Source organism: Amphiura filiformis, chromosome 10 (genome assembly GCF_039555335.1).
Source record: "Amphiura filiformis chromosome 10, Afil_fr2py, whole genome shotgun sequence".
NCBI classification, from domain to species: Eukaryota; Metazoa; Echinodermata; class Ophiuroidea; order Amphilepidida; family Amphiuridae; genus Amphiura; species Amphiura filiformis.
In genome coordinates this window covers 1,749,839-1,772,762 of record NC_092637.1, presented here as the reverse complement: position 1 = coordinate 1,772,762, position 22,924 = coordinate 1,749,839, and the positions used below count along the sequence as shown (strand labels likewise).

Genomic DNA, 22,924 nt, shown 5'->3' with positions numbered 1-22,924 from the left:
AAAAATAAATAAAGCTATTTTACTGAGCAATTGCATTTTTTTACAGTTGCGTTTTGTTAATTAAAAACCCAACAACGTTTGCAATGGTTCTTTCAAAGACACTCTGTATACATAACCAGTTGTGTAGTGTCTTAGGGGGCCCCACATCGATCTCAAAATTAAAAAAAGTATTTAGGAAAATTGCCAAAAATGACTTGTGCCCCCCCCATCAGCCCCGGTCCCCCCCCACCCCTATGATGACATGCCCACCCACATATGAAGACCCACAGGGTGTGGAAAAAAGCGCATATTCGAATTATCGGAGAATCGGGGTACATATATTCTACTATTTAATATGCTGAGATAGCAGATCGAAGCATGTTTCACCCAGGCAGTAGATGTTCACTAAATCCCGACTTATTTGATATTTCTTCCTATAACTCTATATAGAGAAACAACCAGATAACATCATAGCCAATATTAAATACTTTTGGTAGTTTGTTTGAACCCCTAGAACATCACCCTATCCCTTATTTTAGCAAGTCTTAATACTATAGATATTGACCTGCATACCTGTCTGTAGCGAACAAGAATTGTAACAAAGTTGAGATTATTTACAACCTGGTGATGTTTTAGAGGGTCCAAACAAACTATTCATGTGTTTAATATTAGCAATGCGTATGATAACATCTGAAAGTTTTATATACTGTAAGAAATTACATAATTATAGTGTTATACAGTAATACAGAAATAGCAAATAATTCGAAATTTTGTGAAAATCAACTCACTGGGCAAAACATGCTCCAATCGTGCTGATATTTCAAGTACCATAATAAAATTCTTTGAGAGTTCCAAGTCGATGCGAATAAAAAAATCCTCTATATAGCTAACATGAAATAGATCCCTGGAAATCATGTATGCGGAATGTGTGCAAGTACGTGGTGTGCTGGTTTATGCGAAGCCAACGAAGGTGTGAGTTCATAATAGCAATGCCGCAACAATTCTGGACTTCATAAGACACATCTTTTTACCGCATGCGTGTTCGTCACTCAGCTTGAGTCTCATTCGTAACACGTTATATGTGGATTGACTGGAATCATACTGACGGCGGAGGAGGATATTAGCTGGTTAGAATATAGTGTATGCTCAACATAACAAATTGAAGTTATTGTAAATCTGTTAACTTATTATAGGAAGCAAAATGGCCGCTAATGGTTGCCTATTGTCTAGACTGCTGCCCTCATTCGTCATCCTTCATAGACGACTTATTGGAATTAGTATAGACCGAGGACACATCATCCCGAATCGTAACGTGATTTCAATCGCTTATCCAATATAAAAAATACTCAGACATTACTGGGGTCCGCAGAGCTGGCATAGTATTTGTTCGCGGGCAACTCAACCCAAACCTCCACATGGTGTCGGTTGGGTAACACTAACTTGGGCAATGGGGAACAGGCTAGGATGCGAGGAAGTTAGCTAGCGGAGGATCATGTAAAGTTTTGGTCACATTCCTTCCTTGACTGTCTCAGCCTGTTGTGGCTCTGAAGCCAATTTTAAAAACACTACAAAATATTAAGATGGATTAGTTAAGCGGATAGAAAATAACTAAGATACAGTGAAGCATATAACGTTTTGTGATTGAACGAGGATATGCAGGTGCCATTTGACAAAGGAGTAAGTACTGGCGCAAATAACCTTGTGAGTTGAAAGCGCCATTCAAATTATATTTTAAAAAAATGGAGTCCGTCAACACCAAAGTGGTGTTGTGATTGCCCAGTTGGGTGGATAAAGGCTGCTTAAAAATCAATCCTCTATTGTATTGTGTTGTAATCTGTCATCATTCTTTTAGTTTAAAATCCCCGCCAAGCCTTCATTATTCGCTGTCGTAGTGTACGTTAGAATATGACCGTTGCTAGGTCAACTGGATCACGCTTTCTTTGATACGAAGCACTGATCGAAATGATCACAACACAAAGCCTATGGCATACACAATTCGCAATAGGTATATGAGCCCAGGCTTGGAGCACTAACCACTAGTAACTAACGTGCACTACGACAGCAAATTTCAGGTGGAATGGACCCTTTCAATGTCTGTAATTGAGGTGTGGGAAAGCGTGAAATTGAGTTGGGTAAAGAATGATAGGGTGAGGTGATGTGGTACTGCTGAAGCGAGTGTGTTCGTGAGAAGGGATTTCTATGTGCGACATGATTCCTCTTTTTGTCTTGCGTGGGTGTGTATTGATGTAAGTGAAAATAGTGAATGTGTTTTGTCAACCTATTTGTTGCTAGTTTTAGTAGTTTTGAACGAGATTATGTAGATTAAAAGGAAACGTCTGCTCTAAAGCAAAATAAATGTAATATCGTAAGCTATCGTAAGTAATTTGTACAGTTTCTCAATATTATATCCTCATCATTCAAGATTGTTAACATTGTTATTGTAGTATTCTAATTAAAATGTTGCCTATACCATGCTTACGTTGTCCTCACTTGAGACTTGCATTATTTTTTGCATGGACACATAGAATATATAATAGCCTACTCTTTGAGTAATAGGATCTTGACGTTTAATTAAAAGACGCACTTGAAATACAAAATACCTACTGTATAGAAACAAGTGGCTATAAACATGATACATTCAAGTGTGTTTTTTAAAAAGCGCGATCACAAGATATATAAAACGATTCTATTCATCTGTATTTTGCTCTAATTACAACGTTTTTCCGTGCTCTGCTCTACTTCCGTTTATTTGGTTACTATATGTGACGCGATCAAGCACAATCAGTCGGAACTCGGAAATATTGATTTAGAGATATAGCCAAACAAAGAAAACATTTCCTTTTGTTTCCTATTGTTTTTGGAAACTCTTAAATTGCTCATATCTTTGGAACTGGTTGTTCAATTTCAATAGGGTTTTCTGCAAAATCCAGCTTTGTAAATGCTTTTTACTATCCTATAAGAAACTGAAAATTTAATATTTCCGAATTCCGACTGATTTTGCTTGATCGCGTCACATATGTACTTCAACAGCGTCGTATCGTTTTAACTCGGGCAAGTGTACCAATACGCCGTAGAAGTGACGTCATAACTACCATAGCAATAGATGAATACAATTTTTGAATAGACAGCCCTGCACTACAAGCAAATTGCACTAATCACCTGTGTATGTCAGCAAACTTAGATTGAATACAATACCGCTCTTTTCAAAGATACTTATCTTTGGTGCGAGTGATCAGCCTTTCTTTGACATCTATGGTTCAATGCATCGGTACCGCGTGAACGTTGTAGTGCAGGGCGGTATAGTCAATATTGTATTCATCTATTGCTATGGTAGGTAATCCGATTAACTACATCACTTCTACGGCGTATAGGCGATAAAAAAAAGGGTATGTGTAAGTAACTGTAGGAACATCTTCCTTTGGTTTTGCCGCTTCCCAACTAGCTTGGGTTGATGATCACACTTAAACCAATACAAGGAGTTGTAAATAGAAGGAGTCTAGGCGTTGAAGTTTGTGGTGGTTTTGAAATTATCTGAACCGTACGTAAGGCGACCATAAAACAGCATTCTATTGTCGTAAACAATAACATATTCCTTTATATGTTTTGACGGATTTAGCTATTGGTTACGTGTTATTCTTACCATTGCACTCATAAACATTCATTATTTGAATAATATTGCCTTGAATGTAAACATATGACATACCCATTTTGTAGCCTTAACATAGCCTTACATTACACAGCTCAGAGCATGATCGCCAACCATGTTTTCTGTTCGGATTGTCACGGCCAACCATTACGTTGCGCCTCCAATCAAGGAGCTGGATGCAACCTTTTCGGATTTCCGTAAGTTGGATGCCGTCAAAAGATCTGATAATGTCTTCGAGCGGTGCTGTGTACATAGAGAAACACAGGGGTCCGAGCACAGACCCCTGTGGGACACCATCACTGAGTGGTGAAAACTCTGACTGGACACCATCGATCACAACTGCTTGAAAACGACTTGAAAGATAAGATTGGAACCACTGAAGCGCAGAACCGTTAATCCCATATCTGTCTGTGAGTCTTTGCAGAAGGATGCCGTGATCGATGGTGTCAAAGGCAGCTGTCAAATCAAGAAGGACCAGAACCACCTCTCCATGAGCATCCATGGCTTGCAGAATGTCATTAGCTACACGTGTGAGTGCTGTAGAGTAGTTCTTATGATATGCTGACTGTCGATTACCGTGTAAATTGTTGGAATCAAGGTGTTGGGTAAGTTGTTTAGCAACACATCTCTCGGTGATCTTTGACAGGAAGGATAGGTTTGACACCGGACGATAGTTTTTTAAACATTCCGGATCAAGGGACTGTTTTTTGATCAGTGGTGTCAGGCGAGCTTCCTTGAAGGCAGCAGGTACTTCACCAGATGTAATGGAGTGATTAACAATGTCACAGATGGTGGGTAACAGTTCATCAAGGCACTTTTTCAATACCCAAGATGGTATCGGGTCTAGTGGACAGGACTTTGGCTTGGAGCTGGTGATGATTTCCTGCATTTCTTCGTGAGACACCTTAGTAAACTCGCTGAGCTGAGGCACTGAGTGCACGTGTGGGATGTTGGGAACAACATCCTCAAACTTGCTGCACCTATCAAGTTCATCCTTAACCTTTGTGACTTTCTCATTGAAGAATGTGGAGAATTCACTAGCGAGATTGCGAGCAGAATCATGCAGTGGCAAAACTTTGGCTGCTTTTGCAACTGAGAGTTTGTCAACAAGTTGAAAAAGCTTTCCCTGTTCACAGTCATTAATTTGGGCTCTGTGGTGGTCTGTTTTAGCCGTTTCAAGCGCTTCCTTATAATTGCGACATTCTTCCTGGTACAACTGCTTGTATACTTCGAGTCCTGATGACACCCATTTCCGTTCGGAACGACGTTTAGCTCGCTTACGTTCACGCAGAGCTTCATCGTACCAGGGGGCATGGGGTCTGAGCGTGATGGAACGAGTTACAATGGGTGCATGGATATCTAAAAGTTCAGATAGAACACTGTCATACTGCTCAACTAGAGCACCCAGGTCAGAGGCTGGATTAGATACAAGTGAGGATGATCTTATGTCTTTCCTGAACTGCGAAAAGTCAATATCACGTAGTTTGCGGAAGCTTGTCTCGTGTCTCACAGGTTCTGGGCGCGACATGTCCAGAGGACAGGCAGTGGCTACATGATCGGATGGGAGATCATGATGAACTGAGATGTCAGAAATAATGTTATCAGTCTCCCTGGTAATCAGTAGATCAAGGGTATGCCCATTTTTGTGTGTTGGTACATCAACATGTTGCTTTGACGATATAAATGTACGCTCTTCGTAGTTTTCTATACCGAAAATCATTGCTTCTAACGCAAAGGTAATTTTGTAAAATGAATGATCCAATAAATATTCTGGTTCATTCATGTTCTTGTTAAAGCTTAAGTTTCAACTCAAAGAAATACTTTAGGGAAAATATCGGGTGAGTGTGACATATCTTAATATTTAAAAATACATTAACCTGAAACAGTACACTGTTGCAATCAGTGTCGTATTTTGCAATGCGTATTATGTTATCTGGAAATGATTGCATAGTTTAATACAAGATTTGTAATTTAAAGTTTTTAGCAGTGATGAATCTGTGTCATATAGGGGAGATAATTTTGGGGAACTTAAAGCGATTTTCAGTGAACAGCCTAGAATACGATTGGGCAACCTTTATAACTTTGTGAGTCAGAAATAACCATTGAAAACTTGCGGGACCGCAGATTAGCTATTTAGAACACAATAACAAATAAAAAAAGGTGTGGGTTTCGGAGTTCATTCATAGTGGCTGGCTTGCTCACACTATGACGGGGGGGAGTTACGCTGCAAATTGTAACGTGTGTTGCCTTCAATTGTCGCTGACGAATCCGCTACATATGAAAAGGTTTTGCTTCAAAACGATTCTCTTATAAATGCATCTACGCGCAGTTTCCGTCTCGATACACCCGAGTACACAGATATTTCCAAGCACAGCGAGTCTAGCCTCTATGCAGTCTATGTTTATACTACACGAGCTGTGTGAAATCTATTGGGAAATAGGCATATGTGATTGGTTTTTTGTCAAAACCTCAAGTGTTCCCTTCATCCAATCAGAATAGTAGTAAACATGTGGAGAGGTGTGTGTGTCTGTCTGTCTGTGACACAGTAGTGACATTACATGTAACTCACTGATGCACACAGGGACTAGGATATAATATGTTTTTGTCTAGTGTCAAATAGCGTGGTTGATGATCACACTTAAACCAAGAAGTTGAAATAGAAGCAGAAAGAGCTGACAGATTTTTTTAGTACTACCAGTGTTATATGTCTAGGGTGTGCGCTCTTGTAACAGCAAAGACCCAGAATTGTTGCTAAATGGTTTAAATGGTTTAAATTGGTTTAAATGCCGTGCGAGAAGAAGAAGAAGAAGAAGAAGACGAAGAAGACACCCCATTCTCATTCTTCTTTTGTACATATAATACAAATGGTCAAAGCAGTTAAAATGTATATATGATACAAATTAGACCATGCGCAAGAATGGATGCGCAGTAGTAAAGGATCATCATCATCATCATCATCATCATCAAATTATACGGCAGTAAATAGCGCCTTCTGTTGATCAAAATTTACTTTAGTAAGTATTTTTAAGAGAGTTAATAAGTGACACTATGAAATATAAAAAGCAGAATTTTGGTAAGTTAAAAACTAAAATGAGGTATGGGGCTGGTTCGTGTGGCTACGGGGCGTTAGCTCAAGGACAATATTGTTCAAGGTTGCGCCGTATGTTGCTCCCAATACAATAGCAATCAAATTGCAATCAAACATTGCCCAACAGCAAACTTAATGTAACAAAGAGGGCGCTATTTACTATTGAGAGTATTAGAGTTTGATTAAATTATTTTATTTATATATTTTAAGAGATTTGCCTTAAAATAAAATATATCATTATAATACGGAGATTCTTAATGGTCGCTTAAATTAATGCATTCCCAGCAAACATTATAATATTGGCCCAGTAATGGCTTAAACCGGTCTACTTCTGGCAATACCGGACACGGCGGCTGACGGTATAACGCCAGTACAAATCCGATACTGGTCAATGTTTGGCCGCCGTTTTCTTACCAGGATAAGCTGTGCCGTACTTGGTCCATTATTGGGCCAATTGAAGACTACCCGAATATGGCATCGAGCCGGCACATACATACTGTTTCAGATGCGGCAGACACTTGTAGGCCGGGCTTGTAGGCCCCCGAGTGCCGGCCCTGTATTGGCCCAATGTTGCATTAATGTGGGCGTGGTTTTGAAACCCTGACATTTTCTACTATCAAAATACAATATTTGATCAGTATCATCTTCATTTTGAAGGGCCACATGTTATTATTATTATAAAGAAGAGGCAGTGAGTTTGCGCTTGTTCCGAATATTTCATTTACTGCCTTGTAAAAAATCTACGTGAGCAAGGCATAATTTTTATCTGATGACACCATAGAATATATATTTCATTTATCAATGGCTCAGTTTGTGAGCTTGGTTTGTTATCGACCTTTAATACTTTGCCCATCAGTTAACACAAATTCAATTGTGCTGAGTGCAAGTAACCTGTAGGTCTCCTTTATAAAGAAGGAGATCTGGTTCAACAGGTGAAACTGACCAATAATGCCTGAACCAACCGGATAATCGAGGAATGAATAGAAGAATATTCCACAGCTAGATGTGGACCAAAATGAAATAAAATAAAAAGGACCAAAATTGGACCATTACCGTTTGCTTACGGTTGCATAATGGGAATATATTGGCAATATTATATTGGCCCAGTACAGTATTGAATAAATTGGACCTCTACTGGGCCAATTTCAACCCATTTTGGCCCAGTGCTGGCAATATCTATTGGGCCAGTCGAATGCCCGTGTGCACGACCGTGTCGGACCAATACAGGCTGCCATTCTTGGTCCTTTATAGCAGCTTTTATAGAGCCAGTATCGGGCCGATTGTATAATGTTTGCTGGGTTGTTATATTTTAAGAGAATTAATCATATCATTAAAATGGTGAGTACAATGAATATAACATATTTATATTTTAGGTGGAGAATGTATTGAAGAAGAAAAGAAGAAGAAGAAGAAGAAGAAGAAGAGTGTGTGTTAATGTATTGCTCATGCTAGGGCAGCTTGACTACTTTTTTGAAATAGCCTCCCAAGGCTCCCTATTAGGGTGCATCATCCGCCCCTTGTTGTTAAAGTTTTATCTGTCCCCAGTCTAAAAAGTTTCCATTTGGCTAGAAAACATCACCAGTAAAATTTGAGGTGAATTGAAGTTCGTTTAGGTGGGCCACTGGGCATTTGAAAATTTTAACTGCAAGGTTGCCGAATTCGGCAGGTTTAAAATGGAAAAATGCTGAATTATAGCCTTTGGCCGGTATTCACAAAAGGAGACTATCTTTAGTCCTGGACTAAATAGGAGGTTTAGTCCAAGACTAAAGTTATTTGGTATTCACAAAAGTGGACTAAGCTTAATCCTGGACTAAAATGATGCAAATAGGCCACCAAATTTAGTCCACTGAGGGGGCAGGTTTAACTCGTGGACTAAGCTGTAACCGGTGGTTGGGAAATAGCAGTTTTGGACACTTTATGCAGCATTTTGTTGAATAAAAATACTGTCAGGGGCAAACAAAGTGATCAGAACTTTAAAACTTACTGCGGCTTTGTAAATGTTAAGAAAGGTCGCCATGGAACCTACGCAAATAAGTTTGTAGGCCGAGTTTAGTTCACCAAACCGGGAATCGGGCCGCGAAACTACAAGAAAGGCTGAAATTTCCGGTGAGTATTGTGATATTTGTTCATTTTTTTATTTAAAAACGAATAAAAACATTAAAGGACATCGATTGACGAAACATCATTAACATGTAAATTAGTAACGCCCCGCCCATCAACAGTTCCCGGAAGTGCTTTATTGTTGCCCGTAATTAATTGGAATTTTGACATGTAGCCGTATCTACCGCCACATTACTCGGGTAAAAATGCCCAATTTTTCAATCTAAAAATGCATTTGGTATATTTTTCGTTCGTGTAAGATTTAACGGAGACTGTGGTCTGCAAAGTAATGAAGCATAGAGGTGAATTAGTAGCCAGGTATGCCGTAAACAGAGCTATTTTCAACCTTAAATGTTCGTGCCACGTAAGCTTACGCAGTACGTAGTCGTAGGCCCATATGTCCGTCCTGATGTATTTGCCATACATCATTCATGAAATGCTATGTATAAACAAGTCATGGTGTAAAGGTAAACACTGGATCACGGCGATCAGAAGGACATCATGGTTAGGTTTACTAGGGTACAGTCTGATAGACTCCATCAGTCCCCAGCTAGCCAAAATACGTTTTTAAAACGTTAAAAAATCGTTTCACTTTGGTTTAAGAAACGTTTCAATATTGCGTTTTAAAAACGTAAATGTGTGGAGTTTTGAATACGTTTCAATAACGTTTGCATGAAACGATTTGATTACGTTTTTTCACGTTAATATTACGTTTCACTTTTGTTTAAAAACCGTTTCAATATTGCGTTTTTAAAACGTAGTTCTAAATACGTTTCAATAACGTTTGCATGACACGTTTTGAAAACGTTATCAGACCGTTTTCCAAATGCTAATAAACCGCATCACTTTGGTAGTCCAAGTTATCATGGTTATGACGTTAACACTTTGATCTCTTGTGTAGTATATAAGACATGAAACCATGAAGAAATACATTAACCATGAAAGTAAAAGATGTACACCATGAGATAATGTATAACTCCATGTCCCCAATGTCTTCGACATCAAGACATGTTCAGCGTCCCAGTCCAGTCCTGTTGCATCGATTATTCTTGCCGGCAGCTGGCAGCATGATTCGGATAACCAAAATATGAAAGCCAACCTTAGCTAGGATATTAAATGTGATATTAAAATACATTAATGTAAATGTATTCTGCGCTAAAATTATAAAAGTATCCTTACACTTGGAAAAATCAATTCTACAACTCACTGAACTGAACTGAACATGTGAATTAAAACTAAACCATATTTGGGTAAATTTATTTATTTAATAGATGCGCTATCTATTTTTCTTCCAAGTGTAAGGATACTTTTTGGCGCAGTATATAAACCAACAAGAGACTTGCAATGGGCAACTAGCGTGAATATTATATATGATTATAATCAGAAACAAATGGCACATTTATACCATGTCATGCTATTAAAATTTACAGAATTAAGAAATAAAAAGGCCTCAATTAAAACTGAAAATGAAAACTTACCTAAATGAGTAGACCTAATGCTGTTATACTTTACTCTTGGAGCCGGAACACTTATCATTAAATACAACAAAAATACATGTAGAATTGTATCGCTTTCTCCACACCAGAATCAAATTTGAACAGCTAATATATAGTAGTTGAGCAGTAACCACGTATAGGCTAGTCAAGTATAAGGTCACTGAGATCACGGATACTAGTACTATAGTACTGTGTAGTAGTCACCATTGCTCGCCATCAGTGCAGACTAAAATCATATGTCAGTAATTCCATTAAAAAAGCAAATGTTTCGCCCAAAACATAGCTGCAACTTGTCTACAAAATCAAAGGCCTATACACGTTTATCTTTTGATCTATAAACATGATTAAAGGTTAGCTAGGCCTATTAAATTCCACCGTAAACAGTCAGCAATTGAGATTCACAGATATATCCGTTGATGCATGGTCAAAACGGTTACAATTTGTTACTAGTATTTCGAAACACACAAACCGCACTAACCGGTGGGTAGTCTTAGTCCCAGCCGGCTTGTGCTCCTTGAGTAACGAGGAGCACAAGCCGTCTGGGACTCGAGACTAACTTTCGCCGGTTCATTATTTTACGAAATCGAGACCGTGCGTTACCATGGTTACATCTTTTGAAAGTTGATATATAAAATAAAGCAATGTAAATTTACCGGTACTTTTTACTTTAATTTGCTTACGTTTTTTATTCATATCTGTCATCATTCATGCAAATAACGTACAGTAGGCCTAAATAAATTACAGAAAAATAAAATGCAAGTCTCTTGTTGATTCGATAGCCTACTTTATATTATAATAAATAAATAAATAAATAAAATAATTATTTAATATCCAGCTAATTGGTTATACAGTGGAACCCCAGTCGAATGGAACGATCTATGAACATTGTGATTTGAATTGCTTTTTTCGTGAGTATTTTGTCTACATGGGTCTACGTTATTAGAACGTTTTTATAACGTTTTGGTCGAACTATTCTGCCATCAGATAACTCGATGTTTATCAAAACGTTTTGGAAACGTGTATTTAACGTTTTAAAAAACCAAAACCAAATAAAAACCAATTCAAAACGTTTTGGAAACGTTTTGTGTTTGCTGGTCCATGTCGCAGCGCGATGCGATGCGATGACATTGCTGATGCTGCGATATACGTCTATGGCATGATTATGAAATCTGAGCAGCCAGGTTTTTACAAGCTTGCATGCTCGACAGTGAAAATTCTCATCGTGCGGTGGAAATTTCGTAGGCGATTAAAGTTGAACTTTCTTCGCATTGCGCTGCGATATTGTGGCCATGTTGCATGCATATGCTTGTGATTGGCTGCTTGAACAACTGCAGAATAACTAGATAAAAAGGAGATGCAGACCCCACATGCATGACATGAAAACATCGCAGCATCGTGCGATTGACTAAAATGAACATTTTATTTCATCGTGTGATGCCGCAATGTTCTAAAAGCATAGCATCATGCTGCGATGTGTTGTGGAGTCTGAATCGGACTTTAGTTTAGGGATGTCCTTCTGATCGCCGCGATCCAATGCTTAACTGGTATAAAGCCATAAAGCAGTGCTGGTACAGTAGTGATCACCCAGGCTTTAAAGCATTATCCACCCTGATGTGGCAGTGACGTTAGTGCCCATTTCATTGGGCGCAGCTACAAATCGAAAGTGTTTGCTCCAAATGCCGCTGGCGTACACATGCTTAAAGACACTGCATAGATGCACATGCGAAACAGCTGCCTTCAGCGGTGTCCGAGTACTCTTTCTGATAATCTCTAGTTCCCATAAAAAGAACTATATCTCATCCAGTTTAGGGTTATGCCATGTAGGATTTAGTAGTGGCAGACTCGAATCAATGCATTCACCCGGTTTAGTCACCAGCGTATGGACAAATCGCCCTTCTACATGTGTGTAAATGTCCAGCGGGATTAAGGTTGCGCACAAGATAGACTGTAGGTCATGACTTGTTACCTTGCTTGACCGGCGAATGAGGTGTTGATGTAAAATGATTGATTTGGCCAATCAGAGCCTTGTTTGTGCTAAAACAGTGCCAAATCTCAGACCGCTGAAGATTCTGCTGGATTTCGTAGGCCTTGTGGCAGATGCAAATTTCTTGAAATATAGTGAATCTAGCATATTTGGTGGAATAAAATAAATTTGCACGAAGCACGCACAAATTTGCACTTTTGAGGCTAAAATTAGGAGTGGGCTATAGAAGGCTCATACTTTGTTTTATTTTCTAAACATTTTTTGTTTGTTTTATATAACCTATCTCAGCATGAAATGACAAAATTTTTGGCAGGGGGTCTGAGAAAAAAGTGTGCAGCGCCCTCTAATGTCACCATACCTTATCTTTGTGGAGGAGTGGATTTGAGTACAAAATCCTTCATAGTACTCCTTTTCTGGCATATTGCTATGATTTTGGTGTCTAAATATATGTAAATGAGAGCAAGGTACCTAATTTTGAAAGTTTCATGAAAATCGGACATTCCGGTTTTTTTTAAATTGCCATTTTGGGACAAAATTGAGCGTGAGGGCGCTTTTCAAGATTTTGCACAAATTTCTCTCCTTTCGGTATTTTAATGTTTACATCTATGAAGATACACCAAAGTTTGATCTGCTCGAGAAATTTGAGCTTTTTAGCAGAAGTAGTTTGTCCGCAACGCTCAACAGAACGTTCATTTGGATGCCACCATTGGATTGTACATGATAATTGACCCCATGTGTTTGTATAGCAGTATTGAAGGAACATTCAAATGAGTGCTACGGACAAACTAATTGTGAAACAATGCTCAAATTTCTTGAGCAGTTTGAACTAATGATCATCTTCATAGCTATTAACTTAAAAACAGCGAATGGACGTTAACTTTCGAAAGATCATGAAAAGCGCCCTCATGCTCAATTTTGACCCAAAATGTCCATTTTTAAGAAAATGCAATGTCCAATTTTTATGCAACTTCCAAAATTAGGTATTTTGAGCTCATTTACATATATATTTAGACACCAAAATCATAACAACATGCCAGAAAAGGACTACTTTGAAGGATTTTGTACTCGAATCCACTCCCTCAACAATGGGGTATGGTGACACAAAAAAAAAAAAAAAAAAAAAAAAAAAAAAAAAAAAAAAAAAATGGCGCTGCACACTTTTTTCTCGGACACCAGGCCAAAATTTTTGTCATTTCATATTGAGATAGGGTAAAAGGAATAAATAAAAATTGTTGAGAAAATCATATGACAAAAAAGTAGTTTTCACCTCTGTATAGCCCACTGCTACTAAAATGGCCAAATATGAGGTTCGTGTGTAATTACGCTCACACACGCTTGTACACCCCCGCATGTACACTTGCACATGTGACACGAGTGCGTACCCACAATAACTTTGTGCACGCAAGTGTATACCCACAATATCTTCGAGTGCATACCCACTATAAATGCATACTGGCGGTACCCAAAATAACTTGCACATACGTGTGCGTACACAAACAATTTCAGATGTACACATACCCGGGGATAGCACAACAAGAATGATATGTAACCTAGTGGCCGGCATGCTGGGCCGGGGGCATACATCATGCAGGGGACTTGTAACATAATGCCCATGGCATTGGTATGCAGGGGATGGGGTGTAAATATATAATAAAAGTGGGTGTACTAAATACATTTAGCGGGGACATAGTTAAAAATTCGTGAATTTAATGTGTTTTCATTTAAGATTCACATGACCCCTGTGGATGTTACAAATATTTTCCACAAGGAGCAGTGGCAGCACCAAGAATTTTCTTTCAGGGGAGCATTGGGGGAGGGGGCAAAGTGAATTTCAGGGGGGGGGGCAAATTGGCAAATTTTGCGCAAAATTGGTGCAAAAAAGTGGGAATTTATGTGATTTTAGTGGTTTTGCCTCAAAAGTGGGGGGCAAGAAAAATATTTGAGGGGGGGGGGGCTAATTCCCCCTTGCCACCCCCTCCTCGTAGCACCGCCACTGACAAGGAGAGTGAATTTGAAATATAATGAACGCATTAGGCAGCTCCATTGAATTACATACACCCTCTGATAAAGATTCGGCATTTGAGGGAGTGTGAGTTTCAATTTTTCAAAATCTTTTCAAGGGGGAGTGTGTACTTTAAATGGCTTAGCCCAATATTACTGGTAATATGGTTTATTTCAACTTTTACAATTACAAAATGTCTCAATTCCAAGTTCAATTTCATGAAAAAACAGTATAAAACATGATAGTGCTACTACATGTAAGTAGGTTTTTATGATAGGACCTTGACCTACCTTGACCTAAGGCGTCGGCACGGATGCTGATGCACTCTGCCTTGCCATCTGATCCATGGTGAATCCATGCCATACCACTCGGTCTTTGGCCATTCTTCCTGCTGCTGCTATGGAGGTGATATTTTTAGCCAAGCAGTCTGTTTTGATAGTGTCCATCCATCTTTTGGGAGGTCTTCCACGTGGTCTTTTTCCATGTACATTGCCCTCTATCACAATTTTGGGGTATCTGTCATTTCGCATTCGCTGAATGTGACCAAAGAAGCGGATCCTTTTTGGGTGATTTTATCAATGATTGTGTTGTTCAGTCCAAGTGTGTCCCGTATTATGGTGTTGCGTATTCTGTCCAGTCGTGATACGCCCATGATCTTTCTCAAGCACATCATTTCAAAGACTAGAAGTCGATTTTCGTCTTCTTTCTTGATGGTCCAGGTTTCGGCTCCATACATTAGGATAGATAGTACTAGGACTCTGTATAGTTCAATTTTGGTGGCCTGTTGAATGTCCTTTGCATTCCATATGCTATGAAGTCTTTGGACTGCTCCTAGAGCTTTTCCTATTCTGTGTTTGATGTCTTCTCTGCTTGTGCCCTTCTGAGATATGGTGCCTCCCAGGTACACAAACTCATCCACTTGCTTGAGCAGATTGCCATTTATGTTGATGTTAAGGTTGACTTTTTGGCTGCTGATAACATGTACTTCGGTTTTACCAATATTGATCTTCAGTCCGAGGTTCGAGCTGCTACGAAAGACGTTGTCCACTGCAGTCTGCAGGTCACTAGCAGAGTCAGCTAGCAGGACAATGTCATCAGCGAAGCGGAGGTTTGAGATCATATGTCCCTGGATCAATATTCCTATGTCGGTGTCATGGGTTGCATACAGCATAACAAGTTCAAGAAGTATGTTGAAGAGTTGTGGGGATATCACACACCCTTGCCGCACTCCCACTGTTGTGTGAAACCACTCAGTCAGGTCGCCATTCACACGCACAGCACTGTTTGATATACTGTATAGTGCTTTGAGGAGCCTGATGATCTTACTTGGGAAGCCGAAGAATCCCATTGCTTTCCACAGCCCATCCTGCCATATGGTGTCGAAGGCCTTTTCAAAGTGAATGTAGCAGCAATACAGGTTCTTGCCTTTCTCAAGGAATTTCTCTGCGATTTGACGTAAGGTGAAAAGTTGGTCGACTGTTGATCTTCCAGGTCGAAAGCCAGCTTGGGATTCTGAGATGACCTCCTCTGCTTTTTTCATGATTCTACGTTGGAGAATGGTGGTGAACACTTTCCCTGCATGGCTCAGTAGGCTGATGCCCTGTAGTTTGCACAGTCTAGCTTGTCTTTTTTCTTGAATATGGGTGTTATTACGGCCTTTCCCCAGTCCTCTGGGAAGACCAGTCTTCCATATTTTGTTGCACAGCCGGTGCAGGATTTTGACACCTGCTTCACCCGATGCCTTAAGCTCTTCAGCTGTCACGTTGTCATATCCAGGTGCTTTGCCATCAGATAGCTTTTTTATGGCACTGGTAATCTCATCCTTCAGAATGTCTGGCTCCTCTTCTGTGCTTGGCATTTGTGGGATGCTGTTTACTATCTCTTCATTAATAGGGTTTTGGTTGTTGTAAAGTTGTTCATAATTTTCTCTCCACCGGTTTTTCACATCTTGAAGTTCAGTTAGTATCTTTCCTTCTTTGTTCTTTACAGTCTGCATTTTGGTGGTTGGTTTGTTAGTGATTTTCTTTATTGTAGAATACACCTCTTTTGACTTGGCAGCCTGGTGTGCATTCTCTACATTTCTGCATAGGTCTTTCAGCCAAATGTCTTTGCAGCCTTTGGTTTTCCGTTTGATTTCCCTAGTGAGGTAGTTGTACCTTGTCTTTTTGCTAGGATCTATCAGTTTCTCCTGCTTGACCTTTGAACGTTCTTCACTTAAACTGATGACCTCCTCGCTTATCCAGGGTTTAGGCTTTTGAGCCTTTTTGTTTCCCAGTATCTTCTTTGATGTGTTGCTGAAAGCTGCTTTTATTGCTTCCCATGAGTCATTGATGTCAGTGTCTTCATCGTCAAGCAATGGGGCAAAACTACCCCCAATTTCGACCTCATACCTCTCTCTTGTAGCTTGAGTCTTGAGTTTGAAGACATCATATCGCTTGGGATATTTTGGTTTAGGTTTAGTCTTGAATTTCAGTTGGATGTTGCTAGTACAAGTTGGTGGTCGGATCCCACGTCAGCACTTGGAAAGCTCCTTGAGTTTGTAATGCATCCTTTCCATTTACTGCTGATCATAATAAAGTCAATTTTATTATGAGTTCTTTGATCAGGGATTCCCATGTCCATTGTCTGCTGGCTTTGTTTTGTTTGAACATAGTGTTGGTGAGGCACAGATCGTTTGTGGCGCAGAAAGTTAACAGCTTTTCACCTCTGGCGTTTATGTTTCCATATCCATAGTTCCCCATTACATTTCCCCATTCTGAATTGTTGTCTCCTACTTTGGCATTGAGGTCCCCCATTACCATTAGAATGTCTTTTTTGGGCGTTTTGTTTATTTCCTGTTGTAGTTGGTCGTAGAATTCGTCCACGCTGTTTTCAGTATCTGCAGTATTGGGTGCATATACTTGGATGATGGTGATTGCTACCGTCTTAGTTTGAAATCTTGCAGACATTATTCTTGCTGAGATGGGGTTGTAGCCTAGGAGGGCATTTTGTGCCTGTTTGTTGAGAATCAGAGCGACTCCTGCTCTGTGGATGGTATCATTTCCTGCGCAAAGGATTTTATAGCCTTCCATGGTTAATTCGCCAGAGTCTGTCCAATGCGTCTCAGCAATTCCCAGTATTTCCTATTTAAAGTTTTTCATTTGATTAAGTAGTATTTCCAGGTTCCTGGTTGATACAGTGTTCTAACATTCCAGGTCCTGATTCCAATACTTGTTTTTGTAGTTAGTAGTGCCACTCTTTCCTTTGGTGTATCAGCAACAACCCGTCTAATTGGGAGTCGGCTTGGTGTTGGTCCCGCGCTGGGAGAACCATCAAACCTTCCGATTGGCTTTAGGGCTGCAGCGTCATGGTGCTCTGTCCTTTGTAGGCCCATTAGAAGAAGTGGCGGGTTAGTAGTTTCAGGGGCTTTAACCCTGGTGCTGTTTTGGTAGGACAAATGTACAAATATTTGAAGATGTATCTATTTCTGAAATGTTGCCATTTTGTTTTTAGTTGTTTCAGACCTGTGAGACATTGGTTGCACTGAAAGCTACATTGGTTTGGTTGCACTGAAAACTGGAAATTACGGCCTAAATCTATAAATGGTGAGTCTTTTTTAATATGTTTAATACAATGTAAGAACAATGGAAACATGATAAAAGGATGTTAATTCTTTAAATTTTGAGAAATCTAGAAATGTGCATGATTTGAAACCAACATAGCCTCATGCACAGTAATATTGGGCTATTCCATTTAAAATCCACACTGCCCCTGTGGAAAATGTTAGAAATTTTCAAATGGAATGAACACATTAGGCAGCTCCATTTGAATTCCATTTGTATGAATCTTCCATAGAAGGAGAGTGAGTGTCAAATAGTGTTGGTTAATGTGCTAATTCCATTTGAAATTCATACTTTTCATAGGTTTTCATCACAGGAAAAATGTTAATTTTGTGTTCAATGTTTGAAGATGATATCTATTTCTAAAATGTTGCTATTTTGTTTTCAGTTTCAGATGTGCTGTGAGACATTGGTTGAACAGAAAGCAAGAAATTACAGCCTTAGCCTAAATCTATAAATGGTGAGTTTCTTTTAACATATTTAATATCAATGTTACTTGTAAGAACCATAAAATCCATAAAATTTTGATATTTAAATGAGATGTAAATTCTTTCAATTTCAAAGTAAGTTTTGAGAAAGATGGAAATTTACATGAATTGAAACCTACAATCACATTGTAACATGTTGTAATTCCCAGAGACTTGTAACGACTCAACTCGGACTCGACTCATTTTGAGATTTGTCACTTGACTCAATTTTTAAATCCCAAATGACTCCAACTTCAGGTTTAGTCTCAAAATCCCAAGTGATGACTCACTTTATTTAAAGGGGTGTACATAGCCAGATTGACAGCCTCATTTCCCTTCCCACTTTATCCTATCAAAATAGAGATTTGGTACCAGAAGAAAACTCATATATTTATCATAATGTCAGTGAAATTTTGGTCCTGAAATTTGTCCTGTTTAGATGTTTGAACAAACTAGTAATAGCCTCACCCTGCACTGTTAACATTATTTACACCATTGTGAAACAGCTGCGAGTATATCAAAAGCACTAGTATAATCAGTGGTGGTGCCACAGGGGGCATGGGGGGAATTGCCCTCTCAGTCAGAACTCTTGCCCCCCTGTTGCCCCCCCAGAAAAACCCAAAATGACGAAAATTTCCACTTGTTGCGGTAATTTTGCGCAAATTTGTTGATTTTGCTCCCCCTGAAATTCACTTTTCTCCCCTAATGCCCCCTACCCCCCTAAAAGAATTCCTGGCGCCGCCACTGAGGGATAATAATTATAAAACATGGTAATCAGATTATTTTGGTACAAAATGAAAACCAAAAAAATCTGACCACCCACAGGAGAAAAAGAAAGAGCACCAATATTATAAGTTTTTAACTACTCTATTTCTTTCTTTCCCCTGTTACAGGTATCTTCAAGCATGATGAGTAGTAACAGTTGACACCACCAGTTGGATGACTAAAGATGTTTGTGCAAGATCTCTTCTGTGAACGTTTTCAAAGGAAATCAATGTACAAATGATACATAAATGTTAAAGAACCACTAAATTTGATATAGATTGCAAAATTTCAGTGAACATTTTTCTGGACCATTCCATTAAATCAGCATAATTATGCCTCTTCATTTCAAGTGTGTGAAAAATGTTTGTTATTCAATTATTCATACAATTTGAATTTTATATTTTTATGCAACTTTCTATAGTAGCAGATTAAAGTTTGAAGTTGTTATTATTGATCTTGCAATTTATTAAGCCAAAGCAGATAATTGTAACCCCTTTTCTTGTTTACATTTGTTTATTAATCGTAAGCTGCCCCAAATACAGTGTAGTTTCTCAGTGAACATTTTGTCTGTTTTCGCCATGGTAGTACAGGGTGCTATCGGGTAATTTTTGAGTTAGGATCTAATTTTGCTGCAGGGGGCAACCCGCCACTCAGAAGACCTGTTACTCAGAAGGCCCACTATTCAGAAAACCCGTCAAATTCTGAATAGCGGGCTCATTTTCATTTTAAATGACCCGCTAACCAGAAGACTAGGTCTGATGTCTGTGTGCAATAGATACAATTATCTTGCTATTTCTTTTATTGCCAAGTGTTTTTTACTGCAAGCATGATATTGATCCTTTGGAGTATATTTCCATCAATACTCGTCATAGTAATTCTCTTAAGTTCTCCCATTCTTATGCTAGAACCGATAGTTTTAAATACACTGTCTTCAGTCGTTTTCCAGTTTATTTTGATCAACTTCCTCCATCTCTCAAAGACCAATTCTTGTTTAGTATATTTAATTTCCTGGACAATCTCAAAAAACATTTCAAAACAATTAGCTGGAATTCAAAATAGTTTTTAGTTGGGCTTATGCATTAGGCTTATTTTTTATCTAAAGGTTGTGCTTACATTGTATTCTCACGCCTCATCTTATGTTGGAGAATGTAGGTAGATTCATCCTTTGCCCTGTTCCCCTGTGCTGATTGTCTGTGTTCTTGTGGGAATCAATTAGGTTTAGCCACTTTGAAAGTGACTTTGTCACTATCTGGCTATCCCTGCCAGGGGTTCTCTTGTCCTTTGTTTAAATTGTTCCTGGTTAAGGCATGCCATCTCTCTATTTTCTCCAATATGGGTCAATTCAATTTCAATTTCTTGCTTTATGACCTTCCATGGCTTACATTTTTATATCTTTGCATGTGTAATTTATATATTTATGTGTAATTTTGATATTGTGCAATATTTGATATGTATATGTGTCTTTTTGCTGGCAAATAAAATGATATGATATGATATGAAGACCCATCAATCAGAAAACCCCTTAATCAGAAGGGGTATTTTTCTGAGTAGCGGGCCTTCTGATTAACGGGCCCTTTGCACCCCTTCTATTCAGACAACCCACCACTCAGAAACCCCAGTTCTCAGAAGTTAGGATTAGGGGTTAGGGTTACGGTTAGGGTCAGGGTTAGGGTTAAAACAGCCCACTTGTCAGAAGTCTGAATAGCTAGTGGGCATTCTGAGTAGCAGGTCTTCAAACGGATACAGCCCGCAAGTCAGATACCCCTCTGGGCAAACGAAATAGGAAAACAATTTGTTTGAGAAATGTATTACCTCAGAATAGATGAAATCGCATGATGAGTCAAAGGTTATGCATGCACATTTCTATTTGACTTTGACTGCATTAACTTTCAAAGTATGTTTCAGATTTTCTTTATTGAGGGGAGTAATTTGAGACCAGTTTCAATTAAATTAGACCATATTTTAATTTTGACCTCTGTGTATGAAATATTTGACCTATCTGACCTTACAACTCCTGAATTAAAGGGGCATTTCGTGATCCACAGCCTCATCCCCCACTTTTCTCAAAAAAAGTTGAGATTTTTATATCACTGGAAACCTCTGGCTACATAATGTTTATGTACAAAATATTTCTTGCAGATTAATTCGTTTAGCAAAGATATTGTGAAATTTGAATTTCGTTCTGGTGCACCAGAACGAAATTACAACGCATAGTCTATGGACATGATGGAGCAGTGTAATACACATGTAACAGTCATAATATTTCATGTTTTTGTCTTGTGTTGCCTTCCATACCCCATGTATTTTTGTTTCCCATTTTGACCCTAACTGCTTCCCATACCTAACATTACATCACCATCCTTGACCACTAACCTTGACCATTTCCTGTGCCTATCCCCCAAATTGTGCCACCCTTGCAAGTTTGACCTGGTAACCATGGTAATCCCATCCCATAATATGTACCTTTCCATGTGGGTTGAACATGTGCTCCTCACTCCATCACTGACTTCCAACCAGTCAGCATCTCCACCCTGTCTGTGTCTCTGAATGTTATCTTCATGTATTGATATATATCTTCGTTGAATAAAATTGTTTTAAAAAGGAACTCATATCATCTGTTTTGTGCTGCTAGTGTTATTCAAGTTTTGCTCAAGTTTATATACCCACGAGCCCCCACGGCCACATGGTCAACAACAAATTTCCCCTTCTTCAACAACGAACTTATCTCATCTGTCACATTGGCGTTCCAACGTGGGGCTTTGTTTTTTATGTGACCATCGTGGCCAGGGCTACTACATGGATGTATGTTTCAGGATCAATTGAGCTGGCATGACTTCGACAATAGTGGACATTTTGTTAAAAAGACTGAACAAGTTAGAAAACAAAGTCTTTGAGTTAGAGGATAAACTGTTGCATCAGCATTGCAAGTGTAAGAAAACAAAGACTGCGAGTGTGATTCCCACCCCATCTGTAACACCTCAGACACCTGTGCCTATTGCAGCAAATGTTGAGGGGATTGTCAAGTGGTTTAATGTGAAAAAAGGACATGGCTATGTCACAAGAACTGACTCCGGGAAGGATGTTTTCTTACACGCATCTGGAATTGCAAAGCCCAACCCGGTGCACAAATGCCCTAGTGTTGGCGAAGGAGAACTTGTTTATTTTGACATTGTAGACTGTGGACGTCCTACGTTTGAAGCGGTACGGTTGTTGGGACCTGGTGGTAAGCATGTTGAAGGCAGTAAATATGCTGGTGTTAACACAATTAAGAACTCTCAACTCCATAAACCGCAAGTGCAAACATCAGGTTCAAAGTCATCCCACCCATCACTAGACAGTGATCAAGAATGTTCATCCAATGGAACTCCTCTTATAACTATTAATCATCATCATGTTGCTAACCAACAAAGTAATTGTACATCACCATCTACTGCAAGCGCTACTAAAAGGACATATGATCGAGATCCACCACCTTCTCCGATTGTGAAACAACCAACTACTGTGAGACCGCTGCATCATTTTGTTGACATGAACAGAACAATTGATACACATCATCCTATGGACTCAGTAATTCCAGCACCAAACATATGGAAAAAATTTACTAGTTTGTTTTGATCCAGCTTTTATAAATGACAACTGTTTAATCCAATATTAGGAACTCTACATCTTGCTATATATAGCACTACTTTCGGGCTCTGTTGCTATTTAGTATACTATCCAGAGAGGTTGCGTCCCTCGCGCTGACGCGCTCGATTGAACGTCTCGCGCTACGCGCTCGGTTCCTCGCGCTACGCGCTC

At 39.1% G+C, this 22,924-nt stretch overlaps 1 long non-coding RNA gene across 1 annotated transcript; it reads left to right on the top strand.

The window, feature by feature from the left end:
• Nucleotides 1–8,952: 8,952 nt before the first annotated feature.
• LOC140162404 (uncharacterized) lies at nucleotides 8,953–21,356 on the top strand. The gene is made up of 4 exons (XR_011860271.1): nucleotides 8,953–9,131; nucleotides 17,788–17,879; nucleotides 18,283–18,354; nucleotides 19,255–21,356. It is a non-coding gene; the product is annotated as an uncharacterized lncRNA (long non-coding RNA).
• The last annotated feature ends 1,568 nt before the right edge of the window (nucleotides 21,357–22,924 follow it).